The sequence below is a fragment of the Schistocerca nitens genome, chromosome 4 (genome assembly GCF_023898315.1).
Source record: "Schistocerca nitens isolate TAMUIC-IGC-003100 chromosome 4, iqSchNite1.1, whole genome shotgun sequence".
In the NCBI taxonomy this organism is placed as follows: Eukaryota; Metazoa; Arthropoda; class Insecta; order Orthoptera; family Acrididae; genus Schistocerca; species Schistocerca nitens.
Window position 1 is genome coordinate 331,464,781 of NC_064617.1, and position 9,440 is coordinate 331,474,220.

The 9,440-nt window shown below is 44.0% G+C and overlaps 2 non-coding genes across 2 annotated transcripts; both read right to left on the reverse strand.

Moving 5' to 3' along the window:
* Positions 1-4,671: 4,671 nt before the first annotated feature.
* Positions 4,672-4,745, reverse strand: Trnat-ugu (transfer RNA threonine (anticodon UGU)). Its single transcript has one exon. It is a non-coding gene; the product is annotated as a tRNA-Thr (tRNA).
* Positions 4,746-5,110: 365 nt separating this feature from the next.
* Positions 5,111-5,185, reverse strand: Trnat-ugu (transfer RNA threonine (anticodon UGU)). Its single transcript has one exon. It is a non-coding gene; the product is annotated as a tRNA-Thr (tRNA).
* Positions 5,186-9,440: the final 4,255 nt, after the last annotated feature.

The following is a 9,440-nucleotide window of genomic DNA, read 5'->3' on the forward strand; positions in this document are numbered from 1 at the left end:
TCTGTTCGGGTTCTCTCACAGTCCGTGTTTCACTACCAAATAATGCTGTGCTCCAAAATCATATTCTCAGAAATTTCTTCCTCGAATTAAGACCTGCTTTTCATACTACCAACTTCTCTTGATCAGGAACGCCCTTTTTTAAAGTGCTAGTCTGCTTTTTATGTGCTCCTTGCTCCGACTGTCATGCGCTAATTCGCTGCATAGGTGCCCGAATTCCGTAACTTCATGTACTTTGTGACTGTCAGTCCTGATGTTAAGTTCTCCCAATCCACATTCTGTACTCATTACACTGTTCATTCCAGTCAGGAGATCCTGTAAGTCTTCTTCACTTTCACTGAGGTTAGCAGTGTCATCAGCGAATCTTATCATTGATATCCTTTCGTCTTGTGTTTTAATACCACTCTTGATGCTTTCTTTTATTTCTGTAATCGCCTCTTCGGTGTACAGATTGAAAAGAGGGGGCGAAAGACTACATCCCTGCTGTACAACCTTTTTAATCCGAGCACTTCGTTCTCTGACTACCACTCGTATCATTTTCACTTGGTTCTTGTAGGCATTGTATATTACCCGCCTTTCCCTACAGTTTACCATATTTTTCTCAGAATTTCGAATATCTTCCAATATTTTACATTGTCGAATACTTTTTCCTGGTCTACAAATCCTATGAACATGTCTTGATTTTTCCTCATTCTTGCTTCCATCATCCACTGCGACGTCAGAGTTGCTTCTCTGGTGCCTTTACTTTCCCTGAAGCCAAATCGATCGTCATCCAGCAGACCTTCAATTTTGTTTTCCATTCTTTTGAAATATTCTTGTCACTAATTTGTATTGCATGAACTCTTAAGCTGATTGTACGATAATTCTCGCACTTGTCAGCTCTTTCCGCCTTCGGAATTGTGTGGATGATGTTTTTCCGAAAGTCAGATGATATAAAGCCTGACTCGTATATTCTACACACCAGCATGAATAGTCGCTTCGTTGCCATTTCCCCCCAAGGATTTTAGAACTTGTGATTGAATGTTATCTATCCCTTCTGCCTTATTCGATCTCAAAGTCTTCCAAATCTCTTTTAAATTCCAACATTCGATCCCCTACCTTTTCTGTAGCAATTCCTGTTTCTTCTCCTGTCACGTCATCAGACTTTCCCCTCATAGAGGTCTTCACCTAGCTGGTTTGTCCTCTGCATTTAACAGTGGAATTCTCATTGTACTCTTGATGTTACCAACCTTGCTTTTAATTTCACCGGAGGTTCTTCTGACTTTGCTATATGCGATGTCAGTCCTTCCGACAGTCATTTCTTTTTCGATTTCTTCGCATTTTTCCTGCAGAAATTTCGCCTTAGCTTCCATGCACTTTTTATTTATTTCATTCATAAGTGACTTGTGTGTCTGCATTCGTGAATTTTTCTGAACATTTTTGTACTTCCTTCTTTCATCGACCAACTGAAGTATTTCTTCTGTTACCCATGTTTTCTTCACAATTACCTTCTTTGTAACTGTTTTCTTTCCAGTTTCTGTGATTACCCTTTTCGAGACGTCCGCGCCTCTTCAACTGAACTGTCTATTGAGCTATTCCCTATCGCACTGCATATAGTCTCAGCGAACTTTAAGCTTATCTCCTCATTCCTTAGTACCTCTATATCCCACTTCTTTGGGCATTCAGTTTTCCTGATTCGTCTCTTAAACTTAAACTTCCTTTTCATCATTACTACATTGTGATCCGAGTTTATATCTGCTACTGGGTGCTATTTACAGTCCAGTATCTGATTTTGGAACCTGTGCCTGACCAATATGTAATCTAACTGAAATCTTCCCGTACCTTCCGAGTATACCTCTTGTGATTCTTGAACAGAGTTTTCGCCATTACCAGCTGAAATTTTTGCAGAACTCAATTGGCCGTTCTCATTCCTAGTACCAAGCCTATATTCTACCATAAACCTTTTTCCTATTCCTATCCCTACAACCGCGTTCCAATCCCCCATGACTATCAGATTTTCATCTTCTTTTACGTACTAAATTACCCGTTCAATATCCTCATATACTTCCTCTCTCTCTCTCTCTCTCTCTCTCTCTCTCTCTCTCTCTCTCTCTCTCTCTCTCTCTCTCTCTCCGCCTTCGGCTTGCGACGTCGGCATGTGTAGCTGAACTATCGTTGTCGGTCTTGGTTTGCTGTCGATTCCGAAGAGGAGAATCCTATCGCTGAACTACACATACGGACAAACAAATGATTACAATTTCAGAAAACTGCTTCATTTATTCAAGAAAAAGAGCTTCACAAAGTGAGCAAGCCAGCAACGTGTTGGTACATCTCTGGCCATTATTCAGGCAGTTATTCAGGCAGGCAACAGTTAGGCTAATATCCTATCTCAGTCCGGGTCGTCTCGAGACACGTCTTCGGTCTTAAATCTCACTGTCTGCAGTAATGAGTCCCGCTTCGAACTGAGCTCCGACGACCAGCGAGACGTGCCTGGAGAACCCCAGACAGCGATGGGATACCAACCTGACTACAGCCCACCGTAAGGCCCGACAACCAGGGGTGATGATCTAGCATGCCTTATAGCACAGTGGTTTATGTTCATGTATAGCACAGGCCCGCTCTATAATAAGATTCGACATATAGTTAGGTTCTGTGATGGTTGTAATTATTCTTTGCAGCTCTGAAGTATGTGTTTTTCTCATTTAAATCAGTTTTAATGAACGGTACACTTTTCGGAATGATGTCATATTTTCGAGCTACAAGTATATTGCTTACACCATATATTCGCGGGTGTCAAGAAATACGTATAGATGTATTCAAAGATAACACTGTTCTTCCAGAGATGTGTGAGTGCGTTTCAATTTTATGTGTCTATGATCTTCGTGTGTGTGTGTGTGTGTGTGTGTGTGTGTGTGTGTGTGTGTGTGTGTGTATTCCTAAGGGACTCAACTGCTGGGACTTACACACTTCTTAAACTAACTTACGCTAAGAACAACACACACCCATGAGCAAGGGAGGACTCGGACCTCCAGCGGGAAGGGCCACGCAATCCGTGAGATGGCGCCTCAAACCGCGAAGGCAGGCCGCGCGGCGATCTTCGTGTTATCATGGAATATGCAACATAGAAATAGAACACAAGATGTTCATCTTTCAAATGGTTCAAATGGCTCTGAGCACTATGGGGCAAAACATCTATGGTCATCAGTCCCCTAGAACTTAGAACTACTTAAACCTAACTAACCTAAGGACATCACACAACACCCAGTCATCACGAGGCAGAGAAAATCCCTGACCCCGTTGGGAATCGAACCCGGGAACCCGGGAACCCGGGCGCGGGAAGCGAGAACGCTACCGCACGACCACGAGCTGCGGACTGTTCATCTTTGACCACGAACCAACCGATAACTTCCATAGCATATTTGCAGGCTATGTTCAATGCACGTGTAACGACTGTATTATTGTTCATACTGTGGCTCAACTGTTCTCTGGTTGGAAAACATTTTTGTTGGCTATCTGCCATATATTTTTTGATTTTGCATTTATCTACACGCTGGGAAATCCAGTTTACCAGAAACAGTCGATCACTTCAGTTAAACTCTGATTATATCCAATATGTAAATAGTGTTATTTCGATTATTTTTATTCTCACATTGGAATAGCATAATTATTTTAAATTTTGGCCCTTTTCACTTTGTATCCATTTGTACAAAAAGATTTCAGTGTTGTACTTGATAAAGGCTTAAGGCCGAAGTCTTGACAGTAAAAAAGTTCGTACAGTCAAACGGCGTAAGTATCATTCAAGCTTTATTATTAAAAAGATGCTTTGTGTTTTTATATATTATAGCGATGACTAACGTTTATAATCTGCCGAGTGTTACCACTTGACATCTTGTGCATGAGGTTCAGCGTAAAATAAACATGTTTTACTACAAACGTATGTTTCCGAACTGAAGATGACAGTAAAGACTGTTAAAACCGGTTGTGTTGAATAAAAGATATTTTGTGCGATCTTGGCTTTCAATGGTTTTTAGGAATTAAAACAGATCACCCTTCAGTACTCTCGTAATGAGAAAATTCAATCAAACATTATTACATGACTGTGGCCCAAAAATATGTGAAAATTATCGGAAGCAATAACACTAGCAACAGGTACGTACAAGTAAGAGTTTGCAGGTCCTTCTTAATGCATGAAACCATAAGTCTCACTGCTCACTTACGTACCATCTGCTGTAGGTTCGATCGCGTGAGGCAGCTTCTGTTCGCTGCAACTTTAGAACTCTGCCTAACTCTGTCTTGCTTGGTGTTTTTAGGGCCTCTATAGACGGTTAGTCACCGAAAACTTACATCGCAGATATTGCGAAAACAGGAAGTGCTACTGACGTACGGTTTTAGCGAAATGGATGAATAGTGAAGGGCTCGTACTGTTAGTCCTAAGCCGGCCGGAGTGGCCGAGCGGTTCTAGGCGCTACAGTTTGGAACCGCGCGACCGCTACGGTCGCAGGTTCGAATCCTGCCTCGGGCACGGATGTGTGTGATGTCCTTAGGTTACCTATATATGACGGTAGTATCTGTTCCCGAAAGAACACATACCGTGGATGACCATTCAGCTTTGCTAGAAATGAAATGATAATTAAATAGACACCCTAGCTGCAAACAGGCGTTGATATACTTCACTGGGGACATGTTGAAAATGTGTGCCCCGACCGGGACTCGAACCCGGATCTCCTGCTTACATGGCAGACGCTCTATCCATCTGAGCCACCGAGGGCACAGAGGATAGTGCGTCTGCAGGGACTTATCCCTTGCACGCTCCCCGTGAGATCCACATTCCCAACATGTCCACACCACTAGATTCGTAGTGCGCCTAATAGATGTTTGCCCATCATACTCATTACTCGTGGCAGATTAATCTACCAAGTCCCGTACGAGTTCGGGCATAGCGTGTGAGTTCACACAAGAAGGTGAATGGCCGGGAAGCCATATTTTAACTATATATGACGGTAGTATCTGTTCCCGAAAGAACACATACCGTGGATGACCATGCAGCTTTGCTAGAAATGAAATGATAATTAAATAGACACCCTAGCTGCAAACAGACATTGATGTACTTCACTGGGGACATGTTGAAAATGTGTGCCCCGACCGGGACTCGAACCCGGGATCTCCTGCTTACATGGCAGACGCTCTATCCATCTGAGCCACCGAGGGCACAGAGGATAGTGCGTCTTTCGGGAACAGATACTACCGTCATATATAGTTAAAATATGGCTTCCCGGCCATTGACCTTCTTGTGTGAACGCACACGCTATGCCCGAACTCGTACGGGACTTGGTAGATTAATCTGCCACGAGTAATGAGTATGATGGGCAAACATCTATTAGGCGCACTACGAATGTAGTGGTGTGGACATGTTGGGAATGTGGGTCTCACAGGGAGCGTGCAAGGGATAAGTCCCCGCAGACGCACTATCCTCTGTGCCCTCGGTGGCTCAGATGGATAGAGCGTCTGCCATGTAAGCAGGAGATCCGGGTTCGAGTCCCGGTCTGGGCACACATTTTCAACATGTCCCCAGTGAAGTATATCAACGCCTGTTTGCAGCTAGGGTGTCTATTTAATTATCATTTCAGTCCTTAGGTTAGTTAGGTTCAAGTAGTTCTAACTTCAAGGGGACTGATGACCACAGATGTTAAATCCCATAGTTCACAGAGCCATTTGAACCATCTTTGTTAGTCCATAAACAGATCGTAATAATACTTAGGAAGTGTATTTTTTGTACAGACATACGTTTTTAAATATAACAATGTCTGTTGACATTAACAAACTAAAATTAGGGGAAATTAGAATGTCAGTAGTGTTTGTTGCGGGAATATACTGCGAGTCGTTTACGATATGTAGTATTTTGAAGAATTCACACAATGACACTTGTGCAATACCGTGACAGCATACACTAAATAAAAACTACACTAGTTATGTGGATTCTGACCACTAACAAGATAACTGATCTTCAAAGTTTGTGCTCAAAATGACCGCCGGCAACAGCAATACACGCTTCTAGTCTGGTATGGAACGACTGTTGCACACGTGTTAGCATTTCAGCGGAGGTGTCCGAGCAGGTTGGAGCAATACATCATTGCATATCATTTGGTGTAGTTATATATTCTTGTAAGGAGATTTTTTAGCTTTCCCCACAAAAAAGTCTACAGGCATCAAATCCGGGGAACTGGCTGGCCCAGGTACAGATCCTCTGCGTCTAATCGAACGATTTGAAAACAATTCGTGAAGACTTGCTGTAATACCTCGTGCTCTATGGGCTGTACAGCCATCATGTTGGTTCCACAGAGGTACGTCTTCTTGCACCCTGGAAGATGGTCTGTTAGGAAGTTGCTATACTTGTGCGCGTTCCTTGGTCCATGTATGAAAAACGAACCTATGAGCTGATGGTTCACTATCCCACACCACACGTTTACTATCCATGGACGTTGATGCTCCACCTGACGAAGCAAACGGGGCTTGTTAACAGGCCAATAGTGTATGATTCAGCCGGCCGAAGTGGCCGTGCGGTTAAAGGCGCTGCAGTCTGGAACCGCAAGACCGCTACGGTCGCAGGTTCGAATCCTGCCTCGGGCATGGATGTTTGTGATGTCCTTAGGTTAGTTAGGTTTAACTAGTTCTAAGTTCTAGGGGACTAATGACCTCAGCAGTTGAGTCCCATAGTGCTCAGAGCCATTTGAACCATTTGTATGATTCGGCAGTTACCCTGGCTATGATTGGTAAATGTGGCTTCATCGCTAAGGTACATGATACATGTGGAGTATTCTTTCTTAATGCCCATGTACAGAAGTAAACACGGTTCTTATAATCGTCTCCACGCAGCTCTTGATGCAGAGAGGTATGATAAGGATTGAAACCATGTCAATCGAGAATGCGTAGTGCGCTTGCCTGACTCATGCCACTTCCTCGTGTAATTGAGGGGGAGCTAACTTTCGGATCAACTGTAACACCAGAAAGAACATTAATTTCCCGCTCTTCTGTTGTCACTTATTTGCTTCTGTTACGTTGTAAAGATGTTACATTACCACTTTTAAGGAACTGCTTCAAGAGGTTGACAAGTAACTGCCGAGATGGTTGACATCTATTGGTATGGCTTGCCGCATACGTCATGCAAGAACGAACTGCATGCTTCCTACAATCTCCATATACCATGAGGATGTCCGTTTTTTCTGCGTTGGTAAATCCCATCTCTCATTCACGACCTACTGCTTGGACTATACCACACTAATTGACTAGCAAGTCGCAATTAACTCAAGAAACACACAAGTAGACTATAAGCAAACATGCCAATGTCGTACCTAGAAACTACGGAGGTTGAATGGTACAAACAACTTTTAAAAATATTTTATCTGGTAGGCCGCACAACAATACCACTTTTCATTTCGACAGTATTTGCGGTGCAAATTTTAGGTGATCCACCACGTATACCTCCATGGTAGTCCATCTCGCTACAGCCTGGATGAGGTGAATAGTGCGTGTCTTTCGGCCGAGGGGTAGAAAACGAAGCCTCACCTCTACTGTGAGTCTCTAAATGACGTCTCTGCTATAGCCTTGCCAGCGTCTCCTTTGTTGGCTGGAAGTCACGCACTATGCCCATCTACATCTGTACTGCGCAAGCCACCTTATGATGCGTTCTATGCTTTTACATCCTTGCCTACTGGCGCGTCCCATCCCTGTATGGCCGCCGGGTGGCGCTTCGCTCGCCTGTTAGTGGAGTCTTTGGTTGTAGTTCCCTGGAGCAGCTTGTTGACTACATTGACAGGTAGTCGGTCACAGTCCGGGTGAGAGAGAAGTAAGATGCACACGTGACGTACGGCGAGCTGTTCATGGTGCTTAAGCGTACGATTGTCTACGGGGCCACTCGTTGCTAGAGCTGTGTTAGTCGGCAATGCTTGGGCATAATTTTGACTCAGCCAATTTGCCCTGCAGTAAGGAAGCACAGTCATGGCCCCTGAGCACTATGGGACTTTACATCTCAGGTCATTAGTCCCCTTGAACTTAGAACTACTTAAACCTAACTAACCTAAGGACATCAAACACATCCATGCCCGAGACAGGATTCGAACCTGCGACCGTAGCGATCGCGCGGGTCCGGACTGGAGCGCCTAGAACCACTCGGCCGCACAGTTACTTATATGTATGCTGAAGTGCCGTTTATTTTCTGGTGCTCTCTGTCTGCCCTTTGCGGGTAAGGCACTCGTTACTTGCCCGACGCCGGCCTCTGTGGCCGAGCGGTTCTAGGCGCTTCAGTCTGGAACCGCGTGACCGCTACGTTCGCAGCTTCGAATCCTGCCTCGGGCATGGATGTGTGTGATGTCCTTAGGTTAGTTAGGTTTAAGCAGTTCTAAGTTCTAGGCGACTGATGACCATACATGTTAAGTCCCATAGTGCTCAGGGCCATTTGGACCATTTTACTTGACCGACGCATATGTTCACGTGCTGAAGTTGCTCCCCGAACGCTGGATTGCCTGTGGTTCCTCATCACTCTGTTCGAAGAGTTGAATTTACCCTTACGTGCCCCTGTTTGGAATTGAGTGCCATATTTGTATGTTTAAAATTTCTTTTAATTACAATTTGTTCAATGTCTTCTTATTTGTCAGCTGCGCATGAAATTAATTATCTAATGTTCTAGGCCGCCCTGAGTGTTAGTTATCACTAAGGTCGAAACTGATTCTCATTTGTATTGGAAGCGGTTGCTTCTTTGACTGATGTAGTGACTATAAAATTGCCTGCTGCTTGGGTAAGCAAACGCTAGCGGCCAACTGAATCTTGGGTCATTTGGGTAATTTAGTTCCGTAACTCTGGTCGAGATTTTGCCCCTTACAGGAAAATTTATATTTACTGTTTCAAATACAATTACTGTTGCAGTTGTTTGAGTGTTAGTCCTAAAGATTTGCCTCCCGTTACCATCTAAGCCACTTAAGTTAATGTGTTTGAGGGTCGTGTGATTTTCCGATTATTACATTAACATGTTATATTTTATTGTAAGATTAACTCGTTAATGCTTTTAGTAATTCTTATTGTAAAATTTTTGTTGTTACACGTAAGGTTTGGTTGAGGCTTTGGGCCACGCTTAGGTTGACTTCTTGTCTCGGTATGAACACTTTCGCATATTCTATGATTATTATGCATGAATTATATGTCTGCTTGTTTTCTCTCCCGAGCTGTTCGTAGTACTTGGAGGCGTTGCTCCGGGGTGTTATTTGTTACCCGCCGGTCCATCGGGCGTAGCCTATCCGTGTGGGCCGTGTACGTGGGCGCGGGTGGCCCGCCGCTTCCCGTCTCACCGTATCCTCAGAGGAACTACTCCATACTCGACGTATGTGGTCTATCAAGTCGGGAAACTACCTCAAATTGGCCTACCAAAAACTGCCTAAGCTACAGCGCATGCACGTCCTAGCAAATTATTAATA